The 15,759-nt window shown below is 40.6% G+C and overlaps 1 pseudogene across 1 annotated transcript; it reads left to right on the top strand.

Moving 5' to 3' along the window:
* The first annotated feature begins 14,998 nt into the window (after nucleotides 1-14,998).
* On the top strand, nucleotides 14,999-15,475 carry LOC308415214 (large ribosomal subunit protein eL21-like; annotated as a pseudogene). The gene has a single exon. The product of its transcript is annotated as a large ribosomal subunit protein eL21-like (transcript).
* The last annotated feature ends 284 nt before the right edge of the window (nucleotides 15,476-15,759 follow it).

Below are 15,759 nucleotides of genomic sequence, written 5' to 3'. Positions count from 1 at the left end.
TCTAGTTTTATCATAGAAAGTTTAGTAAGATTTCATTTCATCTGAAGCCTTAGGGGTTATGCTTGGAGCTCAGTGGTCGAGCATGATTCCCCTGTGTCATGATTAAGTAAATAGTCAGGTCTTACTGAAATGACAGAAGTCACTTTAGGTCCCAGGAGAAAACCTGGTGTAGTTCATAGAGATACTTCATGACAGTTTCTGTGTTATTTTGGGAGATCTTCTATATAAGAATTTAGCAGGCGTGTTTGTGTGTGTGTGTGTGTGTGAGTGCGTGTGTGTTTGTGTTTTCGGGGAATGAATACGTCTTGCACATGTGAGGCCAATGATCCACCACTCAGCTCCATGCTCTGCCCCTCATGGAACTATTTATTTTGAGTAGAAAGTTAATTCAATAGTGGCCATACAGAGAAGAATAAATATTGTTCTGAGCAGTGGCTGGGATTACAAAAAAAATAGTTTTTTTTTTTAATATTATCTCATAGAAATTCTCCTGCCTTAGCCTCCTGAATACTAAGAATACAGGTGTGAGCTACCACATCTGGCTTTCCTGGACATTACTTTTAAAAAGTAGTATAGGGCTGGGGAGATGGCTCAGTGCTTAAGAGCACGGACTGCTCTTCCAGAGGTCCTGAGTTCAAATCTCAGCAACCACATGGTGGTTCACAACCATCTGTAATGAGATCTGATGCCCTCTTCTGGTGTGTCTGAAGACACCTACAGTGTACATATAATATTATATATATTATATATATATAATAAGTAAATCTTTAAAAAGGTTAGTATAATATGTATATGTGTCCTGTGTGTAGCATTCCTTGACATTCAACAATTACAGGGTAGTCGAATTAAAAAGGAATATGGGAAATGAATTAGCACAGTGATATAGTGCTTGCGTCACATGTTCAAGGCCCTGGGTTCAATCCAAGGGCTATCAAAAATCAAAAGGGGGAATGTCTTTACTTTTAGGGTACTAAAGCAAGGACTCAGCACATGTTCATGAGTAAAATTCCAGATTTCCCTAGGAGTCTGTGATCAACTATGCTGACAAATATAGAAACAAAAAAGTTTGTGTATCACGTCTCTGAAGGGAGTCAAGGGACAACTAAACAAAGTTCCTGCTCCTGGTGTGGGTGACCTGGTGATGGCCACAGTGAAGAAAATCAAGAAAGGTAAGAAAACAACAACAACAACAACAACAACAAAACAAACACACAACAGAGAGTCATCTTGAAGAGGGTCTTTGTTTTGAAGACAATGCAAGCATCACAGTGAAGAAAAGAATGAGCTGAAAGGTTCTGCCTCTACAGGTCCAGCTACAAAGAAGTGTGCAGAATTAAATCTGATATAGGCAACATGGCAAGATTCTCCAGTGTGTTTGCAAAATCTAGTATCCATTAAAGAGTCCTTACTCAAAAAATAAGTGAATGTGGTTTTGGTGATTATTATGAACAGGAGAGCAAGTGGTTGTCGGTTTTATGGGACAAAGGTCTTATACATAGATATAAACACTAAATCTATAACTACTTAGGTATAAATATCAAAAATGTATCTACATGTTTCTTAGTTACTTTTCATGCTGCTATGACAAGATGCCCAAGAAAGCAGTTTAAGAAAGGGACAATTTAGTTTAGGCTTTGCAGTGCCAAGGTAAAGTCCATCATGGTGGGGAAGTCAAGAGGAAGGTGCATGAGACATATCCCCCCATTTCATTTGCAGTTTGGGGGGATATGAGTGCTACTCTGTAGCTCATCTTCTTTCTTTCTTTCTTTCTTTCTTTCTTTCTTTCTTTTTTTTTTTTATTCCATCCTAATCCTTAGTTGATTGGATGGGACTACTTACATTGGGTGACTCTTTTGTCCTCAACTAACCTAATATAAAATTCTCTCACAAACATGCTTAGAGGTTTATTTCCATGGTGATACTAAATACTATCAAGTTGGCAACATTAACTATCACAACATAAAACCACATAGTGGTAATGACTTCCAATTCATATATATATATTTAAGAATTGGAAGTAACCAGACACCTCTTTCTGACCAAGTATCTGTTAGGCCAAATAACTCTTCGGCAAGCACCAAGCCTTGATATCACCCTGAACTCATTCGTTTAATATCTAGAAACATAGATTCTAACTCCCTTGGTAGATGCACTGTTAACTCTTCAAGGACCCAAATATTTGTGATTTATTCAGAAGCTCCAGGAAAGCAGCATAGTGCCTCATACCCAGTAGTCGTATGATACATGTGTGTGAGACTGAACGAGGTTTATAAATGAGCCTTGGTGTGGAGAGATGAGAGCTTCTGGAGCAGTGTGGCCTGTGTGTGTTGTCTGAAACCTCTGCTAAGTACAGTCTTCAGTGACCCAGGGGTGTGCAGTAGAAGAACACCTCTGTTTTCGACTGGGGAGGCTATAAAAGAAGGCCACATCTGCTTTGGACTGGGGACTAGAATAGAAGGGCACTTCTGTTTGCAGTGGGGAGACTAGAAAAGAAGGGCACCTCTGTTTGGGGTCAGGGAAATGCAAATAGAAGAAACCTGTGTGGCAGCGGGTGGGGCTAGAATTGAAAGGCACCTCTGTTGGGTGTCAGGGAACTACAATAGAGGGGCACTCCTGTTTTGGGTGTGGGCTTGGTTGGAGGGAACTATAAAAGTAGGGCACCTCTGTTTAGAGTGAGTGGGGCAATAATAGAAGAGTTACCTCTGTTTGAGATGTAGGGGAGGGGGCATAGAATATAAAGGCACCTTTGTGATGGGTTCAGACAATAGCCGGGATTTCTGTTTTAGTGCTACTGAGATTTTTCAAGCCTTCATATGGGACTCATTTCAGGACAAAGGGAATCTGCAGAGATGAGGAGAACATCTGAGGCTACCTGAGAAACAGAGACTCCAGTTGTGCCAACATTTAAGTCACACCTGGTGCTACCTGTTCCAACTTCCATTGTGCAGCTGCACGGAGAAGACGACCCACCCAGATGAACCCAGCTCTAGTGAAGAGCCTCAAATAAATCCAGTGATGGTGGTTGGAAACTACTGAGTATTGGAGTGGTTTCTCCCCCCCCCCCACTTAACTAGAGAACTAAAACACTTCCCAAACAATATTAGGAGGGCAGAGTTTCAGAGAACACTCTTTTGCTTTAAAAATATTTTATATTTGATTACTTGGGGAATTTTATATGTGTTCACACGTCTTCATCATGTTTACTTAAAGCCCTCCAACTCCTCTCAGATCCCCCCATACCATAGAGCCTCCCAAATTTTATGTCCTCTTCTCATAACCCATAAAGTCCTTTGGTACCAGTCATACATAGCTGAGTATAGAGTCATCCACGGGAGCATAGGCGATGTACTAGGGGCCACTTCCCAAATGAATGGGATGCTCCATCTATGCTAGAATTTTGACTAGCTTGATCTTGTGTAGGAAACCACATTCACTGTGAATTTATGGGTGTCATATCCTTGCCTTGTCCAGAATACAGTGTTTTGCCGTAGTAGTTCCCAACTTCTAGATATTTCTGTCCTAGGCTCTGCAAAGGTCCCTGGAGCCTGTGGGGAGAGGATACGGCACAGATGTCCAGTTGAGGGCTGAGCACTCTATAGCTACTAATTCCCTGTCCTCTGACCAGCTGTGAGTACCTGCATTAATCACTAACCACTGCGAAGAGGAGTATTTCTGACGGTGGTTGAGAGCTGCATAATCTGTAGGTGTATAGATGAATATTTAGAAAGCAGTTAGATCCTGTGTGCCTTTAGCAAAGTAATAGTAGAATGCCTTTCCTTAGGTTCTATGTCATCCTCAGCCATGGATTGTTCTTGGTCTACTTTACAGTTCTAGGCATGGACTTTGTTCTGTGAAGTGGGCCCTAAACATCATCAGAAAGTAGTTGGTTACCCCATTCATGCCATTATTGTACCAATGCACATATCTTGCCAGGCTGTTCGTCACTGTAGCCTGCATGGTCACAGCTGGGTAAGGCTTTTGATAACTTTTCTCCCCCAGGAGCCTATTTAAGATCTTCCAGCACCATGAAAGATTGCTAGTATGGAAGAAGAAATGTCCATTTCTGTTTCAATTTGATTTCTCCACGGCCTGACTCACAAGTGTGGTATGTTCATCAACAGGATCTTACCATCATGTTCTGATGGGTCACCAAGAACAGTAATTGTGGCAGTTTGAATATGCTTGACCCGGGGAAGTGGCACTATTGAGGTAGGTGTGGCCCTATTGGAGGAAGTGAGCCACTGTTGGGGTGGGCTTTAATGTCCCGTGCTTAAAACTCTGCCCAGGATGGAAGAAACACTCTTCCTGGCTGGTTTCAGATACAAAGATAGAACTCTTCAGTTCCTCCAATACTACATCTGCCTGGATGCTGCTATGCTTCCCACCATGATAATGGACTAAACTTCCAAAACTGTAAGGCAGCCCCAACTAAATGTTTTCTTTATAAAAGTTGGCTTGGTCATGGTATCTCTTCACAGAAATGGAAAGGGTAACTAAGATAGTGGTGTTAATTTTTAAAAATCATAATAAAAGCTAGGGTTATTGAGGAAAGAGGAGTCTCAACTGGGGAAATGCCTCCATAAAAATAGCCCTGTAGGCAAGGATGAGTGGCATGGGGAAGGCCTAGCTCACTGTGGGCAGTGCTGCACCTGGGTAGACACTGAGTTGTCAGGAGAGCGGGGTAAGTGAACCACTCGGAATAAGCCATCGAGCAGCAGCTTCCATGCCTTCTGCATTAGTTTCTGCCTCCAGGTTCTTGCCTTGAGTTCCTGCCCTGACTTCTTTTTATGCTAGACTATAAGCTGTAAGATGCAATAGCGCCTTCCTCCCATAGTTCCTTTTAGTTATGGTGTTTTTCACAGCAACAGAAAGTAAACTAAGTGGCAACATTCCCTTTTTAAAGGGGTTTATGGCACCATGACTCTGGACTAACAACTCAAAGGGTGCTATCTCACATGTAAACTGGGCTCTTTATTTGATAGCATATAGGGCCAAGAAGCCTTATTTTTCTCCCTATAAGATCAATAATGACACTTAAAAAACCTCTTGCTGTGTCATTGGTCCCTTTCAAGTTTTTCTGGCTCCTACAGATACTCCAAGCTAATTACACATTTCTAAGAATCTGAAGCTAGGATTCACATATGAGACTAAACATGTGACATTTGCCTTTTTTGATCTGGACTACTTCAGATGGCATGACTTTTTCTAGTTCCACGCACTTATGAACAATTTTTCATGATTTCATTTTTCTTTATAGCTGCATAAAATTCCACTGTGTATATGGATCACAGTTTCACTGTCCTTTAATCAGTTGGCTAAAAAAAAATCTATGCTGTTTCCACATTCCAAGTATCTGCCTGTCTCTGCGCTTTCCCTCCTACTCTGGAATTGCACAGACACATGGTGCCAAGCCTGAGGTCTGAACTAAAGCTCTTATACTTAATGCAGCAAGCACCTTATCAACTGTGGCATCTCCCCAGCCCAATATTAGATTGTTGAGATACACACTGCTGTGGCATGTAGCTTTAGTGCCGTTCTAGTCATTGCTATAAAGTTTTCATTAGGCATGGTTCCTATAGATTTTTTTTCTAACAATGATATGGTAAGCATGCTTTCTTTGTATTCATGGGGTTAGAATCCAGAGCCTTGGGCACCTAAGTACTTGGCTACTAAGCTATGTCCCCAAACATGCAGAAAGGTAGAATGGTTTTCTTTGAATTGCTACCCTAATCATCCTGGCTCTTTAAAAAATATTCTTAACAGTGGGAAAGAACAAAGTAACAGTTACACATTTAACTCTGCAATTAGGGAACAGGTCAAGATTTAGTGCATGCTATGGAGGACGAATGCGGAACACATCCATGAGATGGAAAAGGAAGATTTTCCAGGAAAATCAAATGTCTGATGTCAGTCTGGCCCAGTGCGTAAAGAAATGCATAAAGGAGATATACTGAGGCTTTAATAAAAAGGAAACAGAATGAACACAGTGATGGGCTATTTAAGCAGAACCAGAACCATCGAAGTATAAAGCAAGTTGGAAAAAGACACTGGAGGGGTAATGGTACATTTGTTTATGTTTCCTGCCGTGCAGAGGTATGGATGGCTAAGTCACTAAAGAAGAAGGTGATCCTAGGCTTACCATACAGGGGAAAAAATAGAAAGTGAGGCTTCCAAGAGGTGGAAGCCATAGAGTATTGTGGGTGAGTGCAATAATTTACAGCAGCCTGTGAGCTGATGGATGCTTCCACACCGAAGGTCTTGGGGAAACTGGGAAGGGATTGAGACAAGGTGACTCTGAGTGGGGTAGCATTGAAGGTAAAGGCCATTGTCTCTCCTCAGACAAGGGAGGGGCTTTATTATGAAAAAAGGCTAACTATTAAGAAATAAGAACTCACATGCATTCATGTTTTGAACAATGAGAGTCAAAAATGCTTGCTGTAGGAGGGAAAATGAAGAAGCCAGACCCTAGGACAAAGATGTGTCCGTTTGACTTGAGCCAGAATAAACTCGCCAAGTTTCTTGATTCCCAGGGGGCACAGCTTTTTCATTTTCGTGCCAAAAGACCATCTCCTAGGATATGGAGACCATCTGTGTCAAGGAGCAAAGCCCTTAAAGATGATTTCAATGTAAAATGCGGCGTGACGGGGGCCATATTGTCTGACACTGTCCAACCCCTTTCGTATTTCAACAAGTTAAGCACAAAGGAAGTAAAAAACGACCAGCAACAATGAACCAGAATTCCCAGACAGCTCCAGGGGAGAGGGAGAAGGCTTTGACAGAATTAAGACAAGTCAGTATGGATGTGCACAAAGGTGTCTAAAACCACTAAGTACAGGGTTTGAAGTGAGCAAAGAAAGATGACCAGCTTAGTGAGAAACCACAGCCATGGGCCCCACACTGCCCCAGCTCCTTGCCACTGGGGATCACAGTGGGAAGGAGAGAGACTGCCTTCCCTGCTCACATACAGGCTACCAGCTTGCATGAGCCCCTGTCCCGCAAGCCTTTGCAGCTGCCAGAATGAATTCTGCTCAGGCCTTGTCACTTTCTAGCAGTAGCTCAGCTGGGCTTGATAGCATCAGCTCCATAATCCACAAATTCTTGTCTCTCATACTTCAATAATTAGAATCAAAATGGGATGATGTTTGGGGCTCGAGTCCAGGAGAGTGAGAGAGTATATAGGGCAGAGGTTCTCAGCCTTCCTAATGCTATGATCCTTTACTATAGTTCCTCATGTTGTGGTGACCCCCAACTATAACATTATTTTTGTTGCTACTTCATAACTCTAATTTTGCTACTGCTCTAAATCACAGTGTAAATATCTGATCTCTAGGGTATCACATTGAACGGCTGATATAGATGGAACAAGACTACTGAGGTCATCATTGCTGCAGCCAGGAGAGGTGCCTTTGGTAACTTATTGTATATTGTTCTCTACTTTGCAAGTGTTGGAAAATTCCCATTGAAGAACAAAGACAATAACGACAAAGGAAAGAAGACATCTCCCAGTTCTCTCTTCTCATAGAAAAATCTTAACAAACATAGGGTTTGGGCTGGGCACTGGGAGGCAGGCAGATGGATGAACTTTGTTCTTCAGTCAAAATGACCGGAAGAAGATAGAACATGGACAGACATGGCCAGACAGGTTGGGGGGTGGGGAATGGCATGAGAGTAAGAGAGAAGAAAAAACAAACCACAATCTGGTTGGCATGCTTGAAAGCAATAACTAGGATAACAATGATTTGAACTGCTTCCCCAAAGAAGAAATTGTGTTAGGTGGCTCTAGGGGAGGCAACTGTGGTGGGTAATCTTGGTTGTCAACTTGACTATATTTGCAATCATGTGAAACTCAAACAGTCAGGTATGTTTGTGATTTCTTTTTTCTTTCTTTCTTTTTTTTTAAAAAGATTTATTGATCTATTACATATAAGTACATTGTAGCTGTCTTCAGACACACCAGAAGAGGTCATCAGATCTCATTACAGATGGTTGTGAGCCACCATGTGGTTGCTGGGAATTGAACTCAGGACCTCTGGAAGAGCAGTCAGTGCTCTTAACCACTGAGCCATCTCTCCAGCCCTGTGATTTATTTTCTTAATTGGGTCATTTTGAGATGGGAAGAGCCACCTTAATGTGGACCTTGCATTTTGCTAGCAGCCTAAATAAAGCACATGGAAAAGCACATGAAGAAGGATGATTGTGCCTTTTGCCCAACTGCCCTTATTCTAGTTGGCAAGTTCATCTATCTTCTGCTCAAGCATTTCTTTGATGGTGTAAAATTTGTATGGTCGGGAAAGGCTTTGCCTAGAAAAACTGACATTTTGGTAAATCAAGTAGATCCTTTCTAACTTGGTAACTGTCTAAATTGAAAAGCCAAATTGGAATTACAATTTTTATACTCTTTGGAATTCTGGGTGAAACTAGGCTCTATGGGAAGAGTGCCTGAATCTTCAGCCTTTCCTTTTCCTACCTTTGGTTTCACTACTTACTACAGTAGGGTTCATGCACAGCTGTCTCAGCGCTCATGTAGAAAATTTACCAAAACTGCACATGTAGCCCCACTTAGATCACGGGTCAGACCTAGGGGGTACTTTCACTAGCAACATCACTGTTTGCTTTTGAGAAGATGAAAATACAGAGGAGTAACAATCAGGTCTTTGAAGAGGGTTTAGACTCATTGAACGAAAAACAATAAATCAAAACAAATCTATTCTGTTTGGATTAGGAGGACCGTGAAGAGGACCTATGTTCTGGGTGGACATTCCTTCTTAGTTTTTTTTTTTTGGAATAAAGCTATATAAATATATTTTTGTCAGTACTTGATTTTTTTAAAGGTTTGATAGTATTCATTGAAATCTTAAAAGTTACCATAAGCATAAAGTACATGTAAAACAAAACGTAACATGGAAATAGTCAAAGTCTTTCTTCCTGGATCTTCAGAGCCTCCTCTTTTTCTATTAGAGGAAGGCCAGATGAAGGACCTCAAAAACACTGTGTGCAAGACAGAGACCTATTTGTTATTTTCTAAATTGTCAAACTCCTACCTTAAAACAACTACAAAATGCAGATGATAACATGCTATAACACATGCCATGATATGTACATGTACACACACACACACACACACACACACACAGAGAGAGAGAGAGAGAGAGAGAGAGAGAGAGAGAGAAACAGAGAGATAGAAGTGAGTATAGCAAAAATGACAACAAAAATCCCCAATACTCAAACACACAGCTATTGGCAAGGCGAACCAATGCTACACAGTGTTGTCCATTGTCTTTTGGGTTATACAATCCTCCATATAATGTGAGGCACTTAGCATGTTGTAATCACACCATGAATAATAATTTTAGCTTCTTTGATTTATCTCCCTCCAAAAGAACTGAGCAGACATTTGAAATTGCTTTTGAGGGGAGGTGGATCAGAAAGATATCAAAATGATGTCACAACATTTTGAAAACACGTTCATGAGAAAATCTTAAGCATGTGATAAGAATCCTTTTTCATAAAAAATGTAATATTGTATACCTTGAGCTAAATAAAGTCTACCTCAAACAGGAATAAAGATAAGTTAAATCCCATTGAATTAAAAAGAAGAAAAGGAGCACTGGTGTGCTGCAGTCATTGCCAGCTTGAACACATATGCACACACACATACACACATGCACACACATATACAAACACACACATACATGCACACACATACACAAAAAACTTTTTTTCTTATCCTCAAGGAAAACGTACATTTCTTGCCAGTTTCTACCTCTGATGGCACCAATTTGTCTCAAACTATTTTTCATGAATCTTGGGCTAATTATAACTAATTACTGGCCATTTGTTATAGGAGAGTACATGATTGGAAGGATCACAACGACCAAGTTCGACATGATGAAACTTCATTTTCATTCAAATACTGTACAGTTGATTCTGAGACAGCAGCGGAGCAGTAGAGTTCAACAGTCAGGCTTTTGAGCCACAAGGCTTGGGATCATGCCTCAATTTTGCCACATGAGAACTGTGTGACTTTATAACCTTTGTTTCTGTAACATAGCGACAGTAAGTAGTGACAATAAAGTGTATTTTATAGGACTGTTTTGGAAATGAAGTTAGAATACGTATAGCAATAGATGCATATTAAACTCAAAATAAATATAATTGACATATCTTGATGATTTTAATAGGTGTCTAATTTTTAGCTATTACTCAGTAGCATCTTGTTTAGAATTAGTGACATCTAAATATATCCAGGAAGCATTACTAGCAGTAATAATGACAATAACTAATATTTGTTAGAGATTTATGTTTTTATTTGCTTATTTATTTAAAAATAAGTATTAGTTCTTTGAGCATTTTATAAATAGACTTTGATAATTTGTACAATTCCCATAACTATTCCCAGACCTACATCTCTTCCCTGCATAACTAAATCCTTATCATTTTCAACCAATCAAGTATTGTTTTTACTGCCTGAATATTCTTGAATGCATGTGTGGACTTCCAGTGTAGCTTTGTTTACTTATGAAGACTCACACTTTTAGAGAAAATTGACTCTCCCTTTCCCAGAAGTTTTCAATTGCCAATAGCTCCTCAACTGGGGTGGAGCCTCATGTCCACACACTTTTGACTTCTTACAGCCTTTCTGGTTACTCTTCTGCAAAGATCTCTGAACTCTTGAAAGGAGGGAGTGTGATATAGTCATTGTATAGCTCCTATTCTTATTCTACGTTCTTTGGCCAGTTCTCCGTCTCTATATTAATCATCATCAACTGCAAATAGAAGCTTCTTTGATGAGGATTGGAAGGTGCATTATTAATGGGTGCAATTGTAAGTCATTAGTAGTTGGTTTAATATATGTCAGTTTAGCAGAATAATAATACTTGGTTCTTTTTTAGAGTTTATTATCTAGCCTCAGCTTCTTAGTCTGACAATGGTGTTGTATATATGAGCTTCATCTTGTGGCTCAGGCCCCCCAATCCAATCAGATAATGGCTGTTTACTCCCATAATGTTCATACCACTATTGCACCAGTGGGTGTGTCTTACAAAGCCAAATGTTACTGTCACTCACAAGGTTCATACCTAAATGAGAACGACAATTACTTTTCTTTCTTTGGTATGTCTAGTTTTATGAAAGCTAAGCAGTTGGGATGAGGATCCTAGTGACTATCAGTTTGAGATTCCTATGTTCTGTGACTCACACATGTGACATTTTCTCCTATAGAGTCTTACTGTTGAGTTTTGGGAGATAACAAACAGCATTTATTCACTTATTTTTGGTGCTGAGGATTGAATTCAGGGCCTTATACATGCTAGCAAGTAAAGATTTATTTTATGTGAGGTATTTTTCTAAGCTATTTACTGCAAGTATCAACTCTTTGGCAAGGATACTATTATCATTCACAACATTTTACAAGGGTTAATTTGACCTGATTTACCCAGCTAACTATTTAAAACATATTTTAGACTTATTTTATTTTATGTGTATGAGTGTATGTACCTGCATATATGTCTGTGCAGCACATGCTTGTCTAGTGTGCCTGTGGAGGTCAGAGAGTGAGTCTGATACCCTGGAACTGGAGTTAATAATGGTTGTGAGCCACCATGTGAGTTCTGGGTATCACATCCCTGTCCTCTGCATGAAGAAGTGCTAACACATAAGCCATTTCTCCAGCTGCACATGGCTAATTATTGATGAAGCCCTATTTCAAGTTTATGTTTGCGGAGCAGTGTCATTTCTGCTTTCCTGCTTCAACAGGAGTCATCTTATCCTTCCAGCAACAGTGGTGGGATAACAAGTCATTACTTCCACCCACCTCACTGTAGTGCTTTCAGGAATGGAGCTCACAAAAGGGTTTCCTCTACCCATGTTGGGAAAAGGTAAGAATATAGTTATTGCTACTTAGAAGTGGCTAACAGCTGCTCTCCAAGCCATAACACAAAATTGGAGAGAGGTGCAATTGTCATGAAATTAGCCACTTCTATGATTACTATACTTTTTGGGGTAGGTTGTAAGTAAAAAAAAAAAATCATGTATAAACCGTGGCTGGTGGTTTCACTCCTCTTTAAACACATCAATGTTTCCAGGCAAGAGTGATGATTTGTCCAATAGAATTGATTGACAACTTGGGTTTTGTTTGCTGGACAGATCTCCAGTAGGGACTTTATTCTCCCATGGAAATGTATCCAATGGGTCATTGGCAACTGACAAGCTCCGAACTAGCTATAGCCCTTCCACCCAGCAGGGTTTTTGGAGGGTTGCCCTGTAGGAAAATTGTGACTTAATGCCAGGTGCTGGAGAGGAGTAGCAGGCTGGGATCCTGTCCAGTGGAAATAAGTGTCCTGCTTATGTGAGAAAATCATAGATGATATAGTCTAGAGGGAGACTTGGAGAGCATTATAATGAAAATGCTGTAATATGCTGAAAACCCGAGAAATGGAGACCTAGAGAAAAGGACCAGTTTTTCTAAAGTCGCATGACATGCTTCCCTTTTCTTCAGTTTGCTAGAAAGAGTGTCTTCTTATTTGCATCTATTGTGGGGCACCCTGGGACAAACTCCTTCTGGCATGATTATCAGCTGTGCTAAGTCTGCACAATGAGAGGTTTTCTTTCATTTAAAACTAATGTTGTCTCACCAGTTGAAATTGAAGTCCCCGAAAGGATCATTTCCTCACTAGGATAATTTTGCTACAAGCTTTTCATTAATCCAATCATAAATTCAACAATGCTATTTGGCAGCTTACTGAAGTCTTCAGGAACCACAGGGGACAGGATGCATTGTCTGTTTTTTATGACAAGGAAAAAAAAAGAAATTAAGGAAGAAAGAAAGAAAGAAGATACTAAATAAGCTCAACTATAAAATTTGTTCAGTTTCAGATAATGTAGGAATCTCATCCATGCATCCAACAAGCAAAGGTGTACTGAGCACCTGCTGGGTAGCGCACACTGGTAGGCGTGCCGAAGCTTCACCTAGGAATCAGTCACTGACCAATCACCTACTTCTTTAAAGAGTTTTCAGTCTTCAACAAACAATAGTTTATAAAATGACTCCACTGCCTCCCCCCTCCAAAGCCAGGAATATTTGTACCTTACTCTAATTTTGGTACTTGGTAGGTTGAAGTAGGAGGATCATAATTTTGAGGCCAGCCTGATTTATGTAGTGCATTCCAGGTTAGGCAGGGCTACAAAACAAGCCCATGCTTTAAGAGCATCACCACCATCACCACAAACAATAATAGCAACAGCAATAAATGACTTGTGTAGGACAGAAAACATAGAAGTAAGTTCCATTAAAAATTTTAGCTTTAATTCTAGCACGTGGGAGGCAGAGACAGGTGAATCTCTACATTCTAGGCCACTCTGGTCTACAGAGTAAATTCCAGGACAGCCAGGGCTATGCAGAGAAACCTGGTCTCAAAAATGACAAATGATTGAATGAATGAGTAAATTAGCAAGTAAATAAGCGAATAAATAAAGCAATTTAAACAACGTTCAGAGGACAGAAAATTTCTATCTGCTGAGACCAAGGAAAAATTAATAGGAAAGGTGATATTTGATTAAGCCTTGAATCTAGCTTAATTTTAACTTGATTTTAACTTGAATTAAGTCTTGAAGGGAACCGAAGGTGGTATACATGAACTACTAGGACACCAGAAGACAAAGAATGTATCACATTCCCTAGAATATTTTTTCTTTCCATATTTTGTATCTTTCTTTTTTTTTTTTTCAACATAGGATCTTACATTGTGCCAGAGGTTGTCTTAGAACTCACTGTGACCCAAGGTGGCCTAGAATTCAAGCAAAACTCCTGTCTTAGGCTCCCCAGGGCTGAGACTAGAGGCATGAGTCACCAAACCACCATATATTATGAGAATGGCATCTGAAAATTGGGTTTTCTGGAACTCTTTCAGAGAATGTGCAGAGAAAGAGGAAGGTCAGACAGAAGGGACACCTACCCCATTTTCAACCAAAGTACCTCTACTTTGATCTATTTTCTACATTAAGGTTCTAAATAAGATTGCTGGGGAAAATGTGCCCCACTTGTTAAAATAAAAATTTTAAAGTACCTGAATAAGAACACAGGTCAGTCACAAGGTGAGGGAAAAAGTGAGACAGAATTAGCAATCAGAGAGGGCGTGGGTGGGCTACCCGGGGTGAGGGGTTGTGTTTCAGGATTGGCAAACATCCAATTTCCTGAGGCAGAGGTGTGGAAGGATGGGTGAGGTAGCTGACAGATGAGTGGGCAAAGAGTGCTGTTGAGATATTGGTGGCATGGGCCAAGAGTCCTGGGAATTTGAAGGTGAAGGCAGGAGGATCGGGAATTCAAGGGCATCCTTCGTTCTGTAGTGTTTTTGAGTCTCATCTGAAATGCTTGAGAAAATACAGAAATCCACATTCCACACTGGTCAAAATGCAGAGAAGAGTTGACCCTCGGGAAGAGCACAGTCCCAACTGACAGATCTACAGTACAACAAAGAGGTCATGAATTTGAGAAGGAATGTGCAAAACATGGGAAGAGTTGGAGGGAGGAGAGAGGAAATGATGTCAGTCGTGCACACACATAGGAAGTTAGAAAAACTTAAATAAAATCACTTCAAATACCATTCCCCCGGAACCCTTCAGTGATATATATCTAACAGGATAAGATTTTTCCATGTCATGATCTTCAAAGCCATTTGCTTGGCATTTGTCACCTGGGCTGTATTGTGCTATAGCCCTTTGGAATCATTTGTCCATCTCCTTTTATTAGTCTGTGTTTTGTTACAGTAACAGCCAAGAGTATTAGCTTGTCAATAGATATAAGCTCTTTGGCTCACAGTGGTAGGAGTTCCAGTCCATGATTGGTTGGCCTGGGTACTTTCGGACTGTGTTGAAGAAGATGGCACATTATGTCAGATGAGCCTGTTACACCAAACCCACTCATCACATGAAAAAATGAAATAAAAAATGAAAGAATTGCTTTCGGCCGCGGCAGCCATCTTCCAGTTAACTCGCCAATGTGATGAACACAAAAGGAAAGAGGAGAGGCACTCGCTATATGTTCTCTAGACCTTTTAGGAAACGTGGAGTTGTTCCTTTGGCTACATACATGCGAATCTACAAAAAGGGTGATATTGTAGACATCAGGGAATGGGCACTGTTCAGAAAGGAATGCCCCATAAGTGTTACCACGGAAAAACCGGAAGAGTCTACAATGTCACCCAGTATGCCGTGGGCATCATTGTAAACAAGCAAGTTAAGAGAAAGACTCTGGCCAAGAGGATCAATGTGCGGATTGAGCACATCAGGCACTTGAAGAGCAGAGACGGCTTCCTGAAGGGGGTGAAGGAGAACAATCAGAAGGAAGGGAAGCCAAGGAGAAGGGCGCCTGGGTTCAGCTGAAGAGCCAGCCTGTGTCACCCAGAGAAGCGCACTTTGTGAGACTATCAGAAAAGAGCCTGAGCTGCTGGAGCCCGTTCCCTATGAATTCATGGCCTAATGTACAAAGAGAAATAAAGGTCCCAGACTGCAAAGTGTTTTCCTTAAAAAAAAAAAAAAAATGAAAGAACCATAACCTCCCTACTTCTCCTTTAAGAACACGGTCTTAATGATCTATTTTTCTAATAGCACTAGCTTGGGTACCAAGTAGCATGTATTGAATATCTCAATAATGGTATCCTTTAAGAGCAGGGTTTGGCTCATACTCTTTTCATTCTCCTTCATGTCCCCAAACAAAACATGTATCAGGAGTTTGGTGAAGTGCTTTCATTGTACTGTGGACCT

Source organism: Micromys minutus (genome assembly GCF_963924665.1).
Source record: "Micromys minutus genome assembly, chromosome: X".
Taxonomy (NCBI): Eukaryota; Metazoa; Chordata; class Mammalia; order Rodentia; family Muridae; genus Micromys; species Micromys minutus.
Note: the sequence above shows the minus strand (reverse complement) of the source record. Positions and strands in the feature narration are given on the sequence as shown.